This window comes from Cyprinus carpio, unplaced genomic scaffold (assembly GCF_018340385.1).
Source record: "Cyprinus carpio isolate SPL01 unplaced genomic scaffold, ASM1834038v1 S000006617, whole genome shotgun sequence".
In the NCBI taxonomy this organism is placed as follows: Eukaryota; Metazoa; Chordata; class Actinopteri; order Cypriniformes; family Cyprinidae; genus Cyprinus; species Cyprinus carpio.
Window position 1 is genome coordinate 1,026,540 of NW_024879255.1, and position 17,137 is coordinate 1,043,676.

At 39.2% G+C, this 17,137-nt stretch overlaps 1 protein-coding gene across 6 annotated transcripts in view; it reads right to left on the reverse strand.

Annotated features, from left to right (window-relative positions):
• LOC109078806 (serine/threonine-protein kinase PAK 3) overlaps positions 1-14,025 on the reverse strand; it is a 323,688-nt gene extending 309,663 nt beyond the window's left edge. For 4 of the 6 annotated variants that reach the window (XR_006159614.1, XR_006159613.1, XM_042754946.1 and 1 more), the window contains exon 1: positions 13,807-14,025. The gene's annotated coding sequence lies outside the window, so the exon portion shown is untranslated. The remainder of the gene's footprint in view (positions 1-13,806) is intronic. The other 2 variants (XM_042754947.1, XM_042754945.1) reach the window with 1 other exon arrangement.
• Positions 14,026-17,137: the final 3,112 nt, after the last annotated feature.

The window sequence follows — 17,137 nt, forward strand, 5'->3', positions numbered from 1 at the left end:
AGCCTTCCTGATCCACCTGCCATCTGACCATCAGGATCCACCTGCCATCTAGCCTTCCCGATCCACCTGCCATCTGACCATCAGGATCCACCTGCCATCCGATCATCATGATCCATCTGCTCTCTGACCATAATGACAACTGTTGTCTGACAATGTTTGCAGGTGAATTTCGTCAGCCAAAAAGGGGGATTCTGTAGCATCTGCTTAGGATCATGTATGATCGTTTGGGCTTTATGTTTTAGCCTTTTGACATTGGCATATAAATTACAGAATCTGGCCCCATAGTCTAGTTATATGGGTGCTATAAATGGCCAATGGTTACTCCCATTATCTGGAAGATGCTGAACAGATCAACTCTCTGGTCTCCCCATCGAACTTCAAACACATTCCAGGAGGAGAAAATTACCCCTGTGCCAGGCACCGATGGCCTGACTAGACCAGTGATCTATCGCCACAATTTCAAAACACATCACACACACACACACCCACAAAGAAGTTTTCTTTATTTTAGACTATAATCAATCATATTCATAATCATCTGGTATATGCATGTGTTGTCTGTATGTTTCCCTATTACATTAGTCTAGTTACCACTGTTTATTTGTTTTAGTTAAGCTCTAAATGCTAATATTCAGGTGTATGAATGTATCTCTAGTTTAATATCTTCCAGATGTTTCGTTCTTGGTATCAAAATGATCTGCTCTCTATTCCTCAAACCATGATGTACTCTATGTGATCATGAAATGCATCATACTATTTGTACCATATTTTAAGTAAAATGACACCAAGTCATCAGGACAGTCATAAAGCATGTAAACGAGGTGTCACTGGGACAAAGAAACACTTTGCCGCTGAAATTATATGCCTTGTTACTGGTCAGTCTAACCAAAAGGGGTGTTACAGGGAAAACAGATAAAACCTCTCCTACACCCAAAAAGTGGGCTTCTCTTTACTTGCGGTTCCCTGGAGACACCCATCACCTTGGAAACCCACGACTCCCCTTCCGGGGGGAGTCCGATCTTCTAGCAGTTTTCAGCAACTTTGATGATTCACTTCGGAGCTTTCACTCCTAACAGGATTTCAACAGGAATCTACGCATTATACATTCACCAGGACACTTTACTCAACACCTACAGAACCAGTGCAAGTAACCGCTTGTTAACTTTTAGTTGCGCTTCTAGGCTTTGACCCCTTTTAATTAAGGTGATGTGATTCTTTGATGGTTCTTAACAGGTTGTGATTAGTTGATGAGTAAATACTGCTATTACTCTTTTGCGCTCTCTCTCTCTCTCTCTCTCTCTCTCTCTCTACATTGCACTCTCTTTCTCTCTCACACTCTCTCTCTCTCTATCCATGCCTTCCTTGCGTTGACATCTAGGTTTAATGTGTGTATGTTTGTGTCTAGTCAGATGTTGCATGTTCCCCTGTAGTGTAACATCCATTTCACTAGCTAGGACCATGCCACAAACAAGCTATGAAACTGTTAGTTGAACAGGGAGTTGGGGAAAAGTAGAAAGAGGATGAAGGGGTCGAGGGAATGGGATGATGGTCAAATTGATCAGGGCATCTAAAATTGATGGCTCAGAGAGACTCAGGGTGGTGGTACCGTCTCTAGCATATATTTAGGCCAGACAATTAGGACCCCCAAAGTTGGGAAGAGCTGATTTAAGGGTGAGCTCGGAATGCCTGATCATACGGAGAGGATGCGGAGGCTGAATAATTCAGGGGTTAGATGGTTAACGCAGGTTCTTGTTTTCATAAGCCTTTATTAGTAAGAATGTGTGAGAATGAGAGAAGCTGGGCAATCATAGCCAGTGGTTATTCATAGGAGTAGTTGATCCCTGACAAGTAGGTTTAGAAATGCACGTGGGGATCTTAGGAAGGAATGAGCATAAGATATTGAGTTGTTAATGGACGGCGGGTCGGTTGATGGGAAAGGAAGCTTTGAGACAGTTCCAGCCAGAGAGGTAATCTGGAGATCATGCTTGGAGCAAGGCAATTAAGAATGGCTTCTTGGGAAGCATGTTTGGTGTTTGATCTGTGGTATGACTGGCAGGGGATGCATGTTTATTCTGAAGCCAAGTCTAACTTCTGGAAATGGGAAATGAGACGAAGAGTCGGTTTCGAGATTGAGGAGTCCTGGTATATGAGTTGCTCGTAGGAGGAATTGTTGTTGAGTAGAGATTAAGTGGGCCTATGCATGAATTGCATAACTGCCAAACATAATCATCGCTTGTTTATAGTTTCAACTTCTGCTGCATTGTCTGAGTGGATGAGTAGATTCGGACCATTCAACCCCCCAAAGGATGGCTATTACTATGGGATATGTTTCATTATGCTCTCAAAGCTACTCTTGACTGTGGATTGTGGGAACTGCATTCCAGAGGCTGTTCAGAATCGACCCAGCAGCCACCATAGTAACTGCTGAAGTCTATTTAGGGAGTTGCATCAGTGTACATTTGGATGCAGCCGGGATGAAAGATGTAGATATTATGTAACGAAATGTTGTTCCATGATGAGAGGTGTTGTTGCTGGAGGCAAATTTCCTTTGCATGCTTATCTAATGTGACTCTGAAGAATGAATAATGGATGTTGGGATGAAAGGATGTCTTTGAGTGTGGGGGGTGGGTGTCGAGGATGAGAGGACACAGGAGGGGGGAGGAGGTAGAGGAATGTAGGGAGGGAGTGCGATTGGCAGTTATAGAGAGGGAAGAATAAGTAGTTATTGAGTAATATATTTTCATTTAATGCCAGATCAACATCTTATGCTATTTCCATGGCAAACAATTAAAATAAAAGTATAGCAAATGTAATAAAACCTCTTAAATTCTAAATCTTTCTAAATAGTTATTGAGAATTATTAGAGATGCGAGGGTCGTATTGCTGTAAACGGCTGAAGGAAGGGTGGAAGAAGGAATGTTGGGATGAAAGGGTGTTTGTGAGTGGGGTGTGTTGCAAGATGCAGGGTGGGAGGAAGGGAGAGGGAGAATGGATAGAAGTTTTGGAAATAGAACTGGAGGTTGAAGGAGACCAGCTGGTCTGTGTGAGCAAACACTATAGAATATGCAATGCTCAATAAGGTTGCTCAATCGCAGGAAGCCCCGCCTTCTGAATGAAAGAGCCGATCAGTAAGTCGGCGCGTCACTGCAGCTGCCATTAGAAGCGTCCCGGTTGTTATAGAAACAGTCAGCGGTCTTAGAGATGTGCTTAGGACTGTGCATGCGCACTGACTGATCTAGCCTGAATAAGTAAGCGGTGCTGTTGTTAGCTGCAGGCTCGTCCACCTGAGGCACCGCCGTGGTGGTGCTGTTGTTAGTTGTGGGCTCATCCGCCGGAGACACCGCCATGGTGGTGTTGTTGTAGCTGCAGGCTCATCCGCCTAAGACGCTGCCATGGTGGTGCTGCTGTAGCTGCGGGCTCATCCGCCTGAGACGCTGCCATGGTGGTGCTGTTGTTAGCTGCGTGATTGTCCGCCTGAGGCGCCGCAGTGGTGGTGCAGTTAGCTGCGGGCTCGTCCGCCTGAGGCGCTGCCATGGTGGTGCTGTTGTTAGCATGGATGTTGAGATGTTGGGATGAAAGGATGGATGTTGGGATGAAAGGATGTTTGTGAGTGGGGTGTGTTGCAAGATGCAGGGAGGGAAGGAGGGAAGGAGGGAGGGAGGGATGCAGGGAGGGAGGAAGGGATGCAGGGAGAGAGGGCAGGAGGGGGAGAATGAATAGAAGATTTGGAAATATAATTGGAGGTTGAAAGAGACCGACTGGTCTGCGTGAGCAGAGACTATAGAATACCCAATACGTGTCACTCCTTTAGTTTTGAATGAAAAAAAAAATGCAATGCTCAATATGGCCGCTCAATCGCAGGAAGCCCCGCCTTCTGAATGAAAGAGCTAAGCACTAATCAGAAAAGTGAGCGTGTCACTGCACCTGCTGTTAGAAGCGTCCTGGTTGCTATAGAAACAGTCAGTGGTCTGAGACGTGTGCTTAGGACTGCGCATGCGCACTGACTGATCTAGCCTGAATAATTAAAGCGTTAGTTCACCCAAAAATGAAAATTATGTCATTAATGACTCACCCTCATGTCGTTCCAAACCCTTAAGACCTCCGTTCATCTCACAAAAACAGTTTAAGATATTTTAGATTTAGTCCGAGAGCTTTCTGTCCCTCCATTGAAAATGTATGTACGGTATACTGTCCATGTCCAGAAAGGTAATAAAAACATCATCAAAGTAGTCCATGTGAGGGTCCATTAGAATTTATTGAGGCATTGAAAATACATTTTGGTCCAAAAATAACAAAAATTATGACTTTATTCAGCATTTTCTTCTCTTCCGGGTCTGTTGTGAGCGCGTTCACGACGCTGTAGTGACGCCGCTGACATACGACGCTGCTGACGTGTTCTCTGGTGCATCCAATGACAAAGAAAACACGTCAGCAGCGTTGTACGTCGTACGTAAATATATTTTCAATGGAGGGACAGAAAGCTCTCGGACTAAATCTAAAATATCTTAAACTGTGTTCCGAAGATGAACGGGGGTCTTACAGGTTTGGAACGACATGAGGGTGAGTCATTAATGACATCATTTTCATTTTTGGCTGAACTAACCCTTTAAGCTTTTAATAATGCTATTTGAGCAAAAGTAACAAAATTTATGACATAGTTGTTGTCAGATTTCTTTGGTGACTTTAAATATGAAATTTAATCATAAGCTTAGTGAACAGTTTTGGAGAATTTGATGTTTCCCCATACAAAGAGATAGGAGTTGCTCTTGCATGCCTAAGAGGGGTTTCAAAGATGGCCGCCGAGTGACATGACTTGTCTTAAAAGGACTTTGCGTGAGGGACAGTGAATGGGCGTCTGGAAATTAGAAGAAGCTATAGATAATTATTAGAAAACATGGAGCCGTATTGCTGATTGTTTGTTTATTTACTTATTAAGCCATAACAACATATGTGGCTATATTTCATGGGGAAAATCAGTAAATACATAAATCAATCCGTACACATGTCTGTAATACATATGAGTCAAGGGGGAACAATTTAGAATGTTCAATTTAACCAGCCTGCGTGTCTTTGGGCTGTGAGCCGTATTGCTGTAATCAACTGAAGGGAAGGGTATAGGAATGGATGTTGGGATGAAAGGATGTTTGTGAGTGGAGTTTTATGAGCAAACTGTGAGCATAGAGAAGAGAAGAATTTTTGGGAGAGATCAGATTGAGCGAGTGCAGATGGAATTACGTCTTGCCTGCCACTAGAGGGAGCTGCTGTCTGATGCTTTGGAGGAGAATTCTCGTGACGTCACGTATGATGGAGAGTGCTGAGGGCTCAAAGTTTGTCATGACAGAAGATTTATTGATACTGAATATAGTTGAAATAACTGTTTGCTATCTGCATGATTGAATTGGATGCCTTGGATTTAAGTGCGTGTTGAAGACGACCCGTGGTTCAGTTGTCCTCGGCTCTGGATTCTAAAAGACATGCAATGGGAGCGCTGAGGAAGCGTCAGAGAAGCGGCTCGCGAGGGGAACGAAAATTCTGTTTCTGCGTCCACCACGCAAACGATGATGGTGATCTCGGCCTGCGGATCGCACTGACAGAGTGGGTGGAGACTGGGAGCTCAGAGTCCTCCAGAGATGAGCCTGGGAGTAGACACTCGTGGCCCGGAATGTGCGCGACCGAACGCGACCGCTCGGAAAGAGACTGCGATCGGGACGATAAGAGGTGATCCTCAAGTGTTGCTAGTGACATTGAATCGAACAGAGCGCCGTCCAAGCCAGGTGAGTCCATCTGTCCTTCGAGAGAACGAGACTAGCAATATGGTATGAGGTGGCCCGATATATATGAAGGTTTCAGGAAGTCAGGTGATTGTTTGTATCGTGCCCCTGCTCCTGAACATCTGTTAACCAATTAACTCCATATGCATTCACACTTGGTTGTCTGTGTTTGCTGCTCACAGGACGAGGTCACTTTAATGTTCCGGTTTTGTTACATGCTCTGGGAGCAATGTATTTGTAGTAAAATTATTTCTTGTGGCCAGAGAAATAATTGTACTTGTACTAAATGATTAAGACTGTCCTGCGGACGAACAAATCATTTTATTGTACTATTAATGCTATAATGCTACAAGTAATTCCTGAAGATTAATATAGTTAATAATAAGCCATTATGATTAATTATGTTCATCTCACTTTGAGCTAAAATTTGTTACAATATCTATGTTAGAAAGAAGTTACAAGTATGATAGAACTCAGCACTGGACAAAAAATGATGACTGGAGCAGGGAGTGCGTGGACGGTCCGTGTATCTTTTGGTCATTTGATTTTCTACTTAAACTGAGCTGAAACTGTACTGCATCAATATGCGTCAACCGCGAGCTCAGTTAATAAACTAAACATATTCAACAGGAGAGAAGCGGCAGGCGAGCCGAGTTTATTAATCCCATGGATTCTTTGCTAGTGGTGCTTACAAGAAAAAATAAATAATAAATTCCCGGTTGCGGCATATTATTGACGAAACAGAAATGACTTTATTCAGTGGCATTTGAATTTTACTGTATGTGATCTGCAACGACATTGAATAGGCCTATGATAGCCTACTGATATTTCTGTGATTTACTGTGCTTTCTGCCATCTCAGTCTGTCTCCCTGAACTTCTTTCTGAAACTTCTTTTCAGAAATGAACTAGGCTCATGCATCACAGACATAGAACCATGTCTACAGAAAGCTTGACGTCTACTTTTAAAAGAAAATTTAAATAGAAAAAAATAAATAAATATAATAATAATAATAATAATATATATATATATATATATATATATATATATATATATATATATATAATGTTTATGTTTATGTAATTCATATGAGGTGTTTCCTGTCTGAACTCATTATCTGTAATGTGGTCACACCCACACCCTCTATCCATATGGTCAAAAATACAGGCAAAAAAAAAAAAAAAATAAAACTGTTTCTGATTTCTCTTTATTTCTTTTTTAAGTAGAAAATCAAATGACCAAAAGATACACGGACCGTGGACTCCAAACTAAAAACATCTGATTGGCCATTGTGTTTTAAAAATCAACAAACACTGGCTTGTTTGCCAAATCTATTTCGTTATGCTATTATTACGAATAAAACAGATCCTAGACCAGGGGTTATGGGCAGCTTTTCCATCTTAAAGCAATCAGAAGCAACAGCAGGCAGTTGTATAAGTAAGACTATAATACCCGCTAAACTCAAGTCCGACCATCTCCCTCCGTTGATGGCCAGGCCAGATGTCCGTGGGGAGGCCAGGGCCCCCTCTCTGGCGCCGGGCCTGTTGTGTAACAGTGATCCAATATATTGCTGTCTCTGGTGGGGCATGTAACATGCTGTCTGTATTTTGGCATGAAATTTGATTTGCTTTATTAAAGTCCCCAAGAATGATTAAAACAGAGTCTGGGTGTTGTTGCTCTGTCTCTGTGATGTGATCAGATCAGCAAGTTTCTGTAAAGCCAGACTCATTTGGCTTGCGGAAGAATGTAGACACTCACGAGAATGAACAAGTGAAACTCCCACGGTAAACAGAACGGTTTACAATTTATGAAGAGCGCTTCTAGATCAGAACAGTACATCTTCTTTAGTGCTGTTGCATCTGTACACCACCTTTCATTGATGTAAAAGCATGTCATACCGCTGTGTGATTTCCCCGTTGATTCTGCGTCGCGGTCTGCTCTGAACAGCTGAAAGCCCAGCAGATGTAGTGCGCTGTCGCGAATGGCGTCATTCACCCAGGTTTCTGTGAAAAACAGAGCAGCAGAGTTTGAAAAATCCTTGTTTGTCCGGGAAAGCAGAAGTAGTTTGTCCGTTTTGTTGGGTAGAAAACAGAGATATGCCAGATGGATGCTAGGCAACGGCATTCGAAATCCGCATTGTCTGAGCTTCACAAGCGCGCTGGCTTGCTTCCTCCATCTGCGCGTCCTAAAGCGTTTGATCAGCACCGCTGCTCTGCCGACTACAACGTTCAGCAAAATGTCAGAATAATTGAAATCTGGTAGAAGATTTTGTGGTGTGTTCTGCTGAGAACAGTTCATCCCTCATAAAACTGATCGTGTTTGAGAAACAAGAAACAGGAAAAACAAACAAAAACAGTACAAACACTGGAGAGCCAAACATTGAGGCAGCCGTCTGTGGCGCCACCTTGTTAGTAAATTTTTTTTTGTAAAAATAAAAAAAGAGGGTCATAGCCTAATGGTTAGAGAATCGGACTTGTAACCTGCTACATCGTATCAACGAATATGGTCCAGTCCACTTACGTCATCACAACGTAACTGTGTCAGCTGGGGTGCATGAGTACTGAATTTCTTTTGCATTTTGCTTTAATGCTTTAAAAAAGCTTGAATTTTAAAATTAGCAAGACTTAAAAACACATGCAAATGATAACTTTGTGATGCAGCAGTGGCAAGTGACAACTCTGTCCATATTTTTGAGCCCTACTAGTTTAAACAAGTACAAAGACAGTTTATCACTAAGAATTTTTGAAGACAAAAAACACAAACACTGGACAAGGATGAATCGTTCTACTACATTTTCTGTGGACCTGTGTTCATGCATGCTGACAAATGGAGTATACTTTGAAAGGCTGTTTGCCCAACTGTCTGAGACAGGGGTAGCTGCAGCCTGGTGCAATGGGTGTGCCAAAAGGTAGGGGCGTGCCAAAAGGTTTCTCATTGGTGAAAGGAGTTTTACTGTTTTGGCCAATCAGCGGTAAATATACATTTTATGTAATTTCCTTTAGACAAGAAAAGGTGGCGACGATAAGACGTGAGGTAATTATTCATCATACGTTTATCTATACTTTATATTACCACAAATATGTATATTAAGATAAGTTTGTTACAATACGATCATAATTTGTCCTTTGCGTTATATCTTGCAGCTTTAGTAATTGGTTTATTGTTGTTGACAGACATACTGTATGTACAGTGAGACAAAACGATGACCGCATCTGCATCGAAGGCGAAGCCCTCAGAGCTGATAGTTTGTATCGGCATCCTTTTTGTGCAATACAGTACAGAATACATCCTGTAAGTATAATAATTATTACCACCTCTGCTATTACAACTGAACTAAGATCAGTTCACAATCTATGAAGATGATTAGACAAAATAATAATAATAATAATAAAAAACTCCAATTTAGAGTTTGTTTCTACCTTTCTGCTAGGTATCCAACTAATGCAGAGTATATTCAAGTTGACAACACACTGGTTGTGAAGTATCCTTTCCAGAGAAATATAAAAAGAAATGACTGTATAAGTTGCATTGTTTTTAATACATTGATTAATCTCTATCAACATAATCACACACAATATTGTAGTAACAATATATTGTAATCTTTATTTGCTGGAAAATGACAATCAGTCAAATTTGTGTTTTAAGCACACCTTGACACATCCCTAAACTGGAAATTTAAATCAGAACGTGCACCACTTGCAGGTTATTGTAGCATATGTAAGCACACTGCCATATGCATAATTTATTTTTGCACTGTAAATCAATTTTACATTTTCACTTAGTGCAGGTCCATGTAAGGAAGATACTGTACTACAGATATTTAAATCTTTTTTTGCATGTTCTCCACTTTTTCACTGCCTGACCATCATCTTAATGTTTATGCAATTCAATGTTTTTATTATTTTTTATATCTAAAGCACCTTGTTCAATAAGTATTTAGATGTTTCTCATATCTGTCACGGTCTAAGCATGATCTGTTTCTGTTGTTCTGATTAAGGAAACTTGTGTTGGGGAGGATTCAATGTCTGTTAAGGCCCATGTGAATGTGCTACAAAGTGAGTATCAGAAAACACATCCAGACACCTGGACTGTCAAAGACCACATGGCACAAACATTCTCCTGAAGACGTGGAGAAAGCATGGAAGGAATGTCTGTGGAGGATGTACTCAAAAAACACCCATACTTAAGGACACCTGCTGGAGTGAGTATAGTAAAAAAATCATCAACTGTAAAATATCTTGTTTGAAATCTTGTCTTGTAATATTTTATTCTTCTGTACCCTATTTTCCCATCTGTTAAAAATTTAAAACAATGGTTTTAGAAAACAATGTAAGATTTATCAGTGTATACAAGAACATGAAATGCATCGTATATTGTGACCCTTATACATTAGTTTCTGATTGTTTTTGCAGTTCTGCACTTTATGTAGCTACACTGTCTGAGCCAAATATAAAGTAACAGAATTTGATAAATTTGAAAAGCATTTTCATTATTATTATTATTATTATTATTATTTAGTTTTTATGTAGGGGGACCCTGCTACACCCTTTCCTACCATACAACTGATGGATACTGACTGTAAAATGGCAATCATAGGAGGAGGGCTCAGTGTGGTGAAAGAAGATGGAATAGATGTGTGCCAGTGCACCAGCCTTGATGAAGCCTTCATAACAGCCTTCTGGATGTATTCTGCTTTCAACATTGCATATCCAACACACCTGAGAAAGACACTGACTTTCCTTCAGAGGCACATTCTCAACATTAGAAGATGGAGACAAACACTGCCAGTAACTTTCCTCTGAATGATCAGCCTTTTGTATTAGATCGTCATGCCTCAACTGTACCATTGCCCAAAGTTCACTCGCAGGACATTCACTCTTTTGAAGGTAATCCAACATGTTGGAGTTGTACATGCACATTAACCAAATATTAGTATAACCTGTGGTATTGATGAGTGCCAGTCAACTATTTTGTGATTCCATTCTTTTAGAAACCATGCACAGGAAACATATGTACTTAAGGTACTCAGTGAAGAGTCAGCAGTACAGTTGTATTATAATATAACGGAGAAAGGTCTGGCTGCAGACTTGCACTCTCAGACTCTTGCGCTTCCACTAGTGACAACACTTGCAGTCTTTTTTATTTTATATTTTATTCTACTTATTGGTTACTTTTTGTTTGAATCTCTCAACATTTGTGTTTCTCTTGTGTAGGTATCATTGACTGGAAATCTGTTAATCCAGATGTGAGGAAGACATACAGAGTGGAGTTGGAGCTCAGCAGGTGTGATCTTTTTTTTAACTTGAATTGGCGACTGAAACTGAAAGCTAAATAAATGTTTTAGTGGATAAAGCTGTGTCTGTTTGCTTAATGTCACTTTAAATAAGGTAACTAAACTATTCTGACTAATTTTTTAATTTGATAATTTAGTGTTTTTGTCAAATATTTATTTTTCTCTATCAGGCAAAACAGTTTTCTAGGGTAACACTTTACAATAAGGTTTCATTTGCTGACATTGATGTATTAACTTACACTGACTATGAGAAATACATTTGATACAATATTTATTAAACTTTGTTAGTTAATAAAAATACAGCTGTTTGTTGTTTGTTCTTGTTAGTTCACTTCACAGTGCATTAACTAATGTTAACAAATATAACTTTTGACTTTAACTTAAGAACAGCTAGTGCGACTAACCGTGTTAAGAGACGTTTGTATCCTCGAAAAAATAATTGTAATTTGTTTTTGAATATTGACAAATCAAGGCCTAAACTTGCGGCGGTGATGACGTCAGTAACCCGCGCCATGAAGTTTTGAAGGTACTTTCAAAAGTAATGTAAAATAATATTCTTAATATCATTAACGTCATTTTTACCTTGAAAGAATTACATTTGGTTTTATAGGATTATGTTGAATTTATGGTTTCCTTTTAATCTGCGATTAAGAGTATATGGCTCGCTATCTTCTTTTTTTTTTTTAACAGACAGTTTTCGCATTAGCTTTTGGCACACCCCCTACCTTTCGTTTCACCAATGAGAAACCTTTTGGCATGCCCCCCACCTTTTGGCACGCCCATTGCTCCAGGCTGCAGTTAACCCTACTTGAACTGTCCCCATACTGTAATGTATGCATAAAAAAAAAAAAAAAATAGTCCTGTGATGGATTGTTGATTCATGGTGTTTCCCTGACTTTGCCCTGAGATGCTGGGATGGGCTCCAGAAACACCATGATCATGCGTAGGAAAAACGGGTGGTGCCCCTATGATGTCTATCAAAAGCTGACATATACATTAAAGTTATAAAGTTGTGAAAACAATAGCTATCTTTTGAATGAGTGAGTGCTTTATGAATGAGTGATTTAACAGTCGAGGATAACTTTTGGAGAATGCCAGGGCCTCTGACTTCCAGGGGGCATAGAACTGGGAGGCCCACAGTGGCCAATACTGCAAAAGTAATCAACATACAGTATGAACAGTGCTTTACTGTGTACCAGTGATTGTTGGAACATATTATCTGATATGCTGATTAACAGCTTGACGAGTTGGAAACGTGGCAATTATGAAAAACTTTAGATGTATTTCTTAAGTTTAATGTAGTTTTCAGGCATACTTTTGATTATAATACACATTAAAAAGTCACAATAAAAACATAAAAAAAAAACCTTAACCAAACCAAAACCAATTAAATATATATAATTAAGATTGTTTGTCCTTTTTATACTTAATTGTGAAACCCAGACACAGGGATTGAGCAGGTTGTTCTGACCAGGCTTCTTTTACTCAAATACTTTCATACTTCAGCAGAATTAAAAGACAAGAAAAAAAAAAAAAAGTAGGCTGACACTGTAGTTAAACAGAAAAACACATAAAACAGGAAACTCAACAGGCATATGAACCAACAAATTCAATGTAGACAGAAGGAACTCCCACCCCCCCCCCCCCCCCACACATCCAACCGTATATATTCTGTATCAGATAACGGTTTTTGGGTAGATGTATAGGTAGCATCTTTAAAAAAACATATAGGTTACCAACCATCACATTGGTTGTCAGCCATAACCTAATATTGATTTTTGGTCATTACTAAACTAGTGTTTCCCCAATTACCACATAACTAGTTTAGCTGTCAGGTCTTTTTGTGCAAGCCCCCACACATCATCACTCACACAACATCACACATTACACCCCACTCCACAGGTCACATAGGTTAATGAATTAAATCCCTGACAAAGCCATCCTCCACTAATTCAGGAACTATTGTTTCTTGCTCTTTATTTCTGATACTCTATATCTAAAAATACTTGTATAAAGAGAGGAACACTGGCTAGCTTAGACTCCTAAAGTGTGTGTGTGTGTGTGTGTGTGTGTGTGTGTGTGTGTGTGTGTGTGTGTGTGTGTGTGTGTGTGTGTGTGTGTAGCCTCTTGTGCATCTGCACAGGCTTGGCAGAGGTAAAAATCAATCATTCTGAAGCGTTCTATATGAAAGGCCCAAATACAGACATGTGGAGACTAACAAAAGGCCATATCCCACCACCAATGACATCAGTCTGTCTGCTGAACCATCCATCGTTTTCTGCATCAATAACGGAACAAGGAAGGTCGGAATGGTCTCATCGACTTGAATCTCAAATGATCAGTTTTGAATCTCACAGACAAAAAAAAAAAAAAAAAAGAAGAAGAAAAAAAGCTGTGCTTTTGTTGTTGTTTCCATATTTGCTGCTATTCTGATTACACACACCCACAACGTTCATTTGTGACATCAACACAGATGCATTTTGTTGTTGGAATGGGGTATGGGCAGCTGCAAGAGCACCCAGAATGCAACTGCATTTCCTCAATACAATGCAATAACACAGCTTCTCTCTTTTTCCTCCATCGTCTTCTTTTTCCTCTCCTCCTCAAAACATCTGATTGCTGAAAGCCAAGTAAAAAATGCTACCCCTCTCAACCCTCCCACTCTCCCTCCCTTTTTCTCTCTCTCCCTCACCCGTATTCGAGTCATCGCAGACAGAAAAAGACCCCTTGAGAAACAACTCACCTGAAACATGTTTTGACATTCCCTGGCTGTATCTGTGTAAGCCTCCTTGTGTTTTCCTTGTACATACTCCAATGCATATATTACTAAAACCTAGTACATGCACAGACTCTCCATTCTGTGGTCAGACCGGTTCCTGACCCCAAGACCTGGACTCACTGGCTAGTCGGCTGCCTGCGTGCTTCACTGCCTGCCTACTGTTCCCTAGCCTGTGATGTCACAAAGCCTTCCCAGGCTTATTGGCCAAGGGGCTGCATGTTAATAAATGCAGCTGCCAGGAGAGAGGGGGAGGGAGGCAGCCAGAAAAACTGGATCTGTTGTTTCACAGACTAGTGGAAGCAAGGTAGGGATTTTTTCCCCCCACCCAGTTTCATTAAGAGTAAAAACCTTAGTAAAATCATCATGATAATACCATGTTTTTTTTAATCATTTTGTTTTAGGTAGCCATTAGCTTGTCACTTTATTTATTTTTTATTTATTTATTATTTATTATTTATTTTTGATGGGCACCACCATGATTAGTACCATGTAAATATAATGGTATGTAATCATGTGGTAACATGCATTATATGAAAAACATTGTATTGTCATATGATAACATCACTTTATATGTTTCTATAAAACAATAAGCACTAAAATAATAATAATAATAAAATTGTGACCTGTGTGTTTGTGTTTGTGTGTGTGTGTGTGTGTGTGTGTGTGTGTGTGTGTGTGTGTGTGTGTGTGTGTGTGTGTGTGTGTGTGAACGTCCATTTATACCATGGCCAGTTATCTCTTTAGCCCAGCCTACCCAAGTTTAATCTGCGGGCAGTTATACAAAACAAAGTGCTAATGCAACTTGCCCTAATTTGTCTATGATGTCATCCTTTTCCCTCTTGCTCACCTTTGATTGGCTGATGGCTGCAGCAGCTGCTGTCTTAAGGTGGAGTCTTGTCTTAGCTGCTTTGAATCAAAATCACACTGGTTGTCCTAACAGCCTCATGGTACTTGGGGACAACAGACCTGATATGTGATGCTGATCTGTGAAGGGAAATTGTAATTGTAACATATTTAGATATACATTTAGTATACGGGTCCTATTCAATGAAATAAATAGAAACAAAGGTCAAATTTAATCTTTTTACTTCCAAATAATGATGATGATGATGAAAATAATAATAATAATAATAATTTAAATTTTCTCCACAAATCTAAAAACATGGATGTGTTAAACCCATCATCAACAAATAGACACAAAAATCCATTAACCTCAAAACTGTTTTGACTTCCTAAATTTCACAAATGTTGAAATATTCAGATGAAATGACAAAATTAAAAATAGCATAGCCATTCATCTGAACTGCTGAGATTTTGTCCCGTCTATAGTCAATGGTAAACTGCTGTCACATGTATCATTGATGATTCATATTAAATTAATTGTTTTAGTTTTGGATGTTGATTGGTCAGTACAGTATTCCTGTCTCACTGAACTACATGGTTTGATTAAACAAAACATCTATTCACCAAGCTACTGTACTGCACAACTCTTACCCTTAGTTTGCACGTCAGACGCCTTCTAGCACTGAAAGTAGCTTGGTGGTTCTCAGCCACTTTGACTCTGAGACCTCACAATTGTTCAAATTATTGTTCAAATAATTTATTATTATCAGACATGTTTAAATCTTGAGGGTTTGAATGCTTGAAAGTAAAGAATTTAAGACATGAATATTCTTATTTATAAAACAGTTCCTGTCCTTGATTTTGAGTGACTGACCATGTTCAAAGCCATTGTAAATTACCATCAGTATTACTGCTTCACTTGTCTGTGTGTTGCTTGGAAACCATTTTTCTATCAATATCCACCTTTTTTTTTCCTATGCCCCATGACGCTTTGCACAAATTATGGAAGTAAACCACTGATCTATATACTGACTGGATTGCTCAATGAACTTTGTGATAACTAAGTGAATATTTAAATACTATAATACTGATTTCTTGCTAGAAATAACATAAAAAGTGCAAAAAGTTGGTCAGAAGCATACATTTACACAAAAACTGACCAACAACCCCTTTCTTTTTTTTAAGCTCAATCATCACAGAATGGAACGCATGGGATTGTGGGATATCCAAGGCAGCGAAGGATACATCTATGGTGCCTTCAAAAATCGATCTGATGAAGGTATCTCAGGACACAGGAAGTGAAACTGACCTTGTATTCGGACATTTCTTTATTCGGACATTTCTTCCTACAATGACATCTGTCCCCCGAAGGCAGTATTTTCCAGCTTTCAGATGCAGCCCTTAACCGACAGCCAAAACCTAACCTAAAATCTCCCGATTAGTTTAAAAGGTATGTGTAGGTAAATAAATTTTTACCTCAGATGTTATCTGCAATGATTATGGTCTTTTTGGGCAAGATACGCAAATTATTTAGGTGGGCATGTCTGCTGCGCACTTGCTGACACAGGTATCTGAGCCCATACAAAATAGATTTCTTTATGTACGTAATTGTGTAGGAACTATTGCACATGACCATATATATGGTATTAGTATCAGAAATGTATTCTAATATACAATGATTAATACAATACAACCCACTGTTACTATATTGCTCTATGTTGTATTGAAATTCAAAGCTTACCTTGCATCATCTTGGAAATAAAGTGACATGTCTTTAAATCTGTACCATATGTAGTCAGCGTTATTTCTCTGAATAAGTTATGTTGCTTATATTTTTAATGTCCCTGATTGAGCAACATCTATTTCAGACTATTAAAGGTCGTGCAAATTTTTACAGTTTCCATAAGATTAAAATGATATGTATATATGTTGAATTAATTCTCAATTTAACCAACGTTAAAATAATTACCTGCTTCAAAATGAATGTTAAATCATTGTTAAAACATTTACAGCTAGCCTATTGTACAAATAAAAACATTACATAACAACAAAATTACATAAACAGTGAATAACTGTACAAGGCGAACTAAGGTATATGCGTATACAAAGCAAATCTTTATTCAGATATCAGAATGAGCCCGAGTGAAAAAAAGTATACCAAGTATACTTGCAGCCAGACTAATTGTCAGTATACTTCAAGTTAACTAATCATTAACACACTTGAAGTGTGCTTTTGTTAAACAACTATTTTTGTACTAAGTGTATTTTAGTTGTAATTAAATTATATAACTTTAAGTGTATTTAGTGTACTTTTTTGTGCTAAATTGAAACAACGTCAAGTATACTTACGTATACTAAGTACACTTTAAGTATATACCTATTTACATGCTTGATTAGTGATATTAAAGTGTACTTTTTTGTATTATGAGTACATTACAAATTAAATATGAGT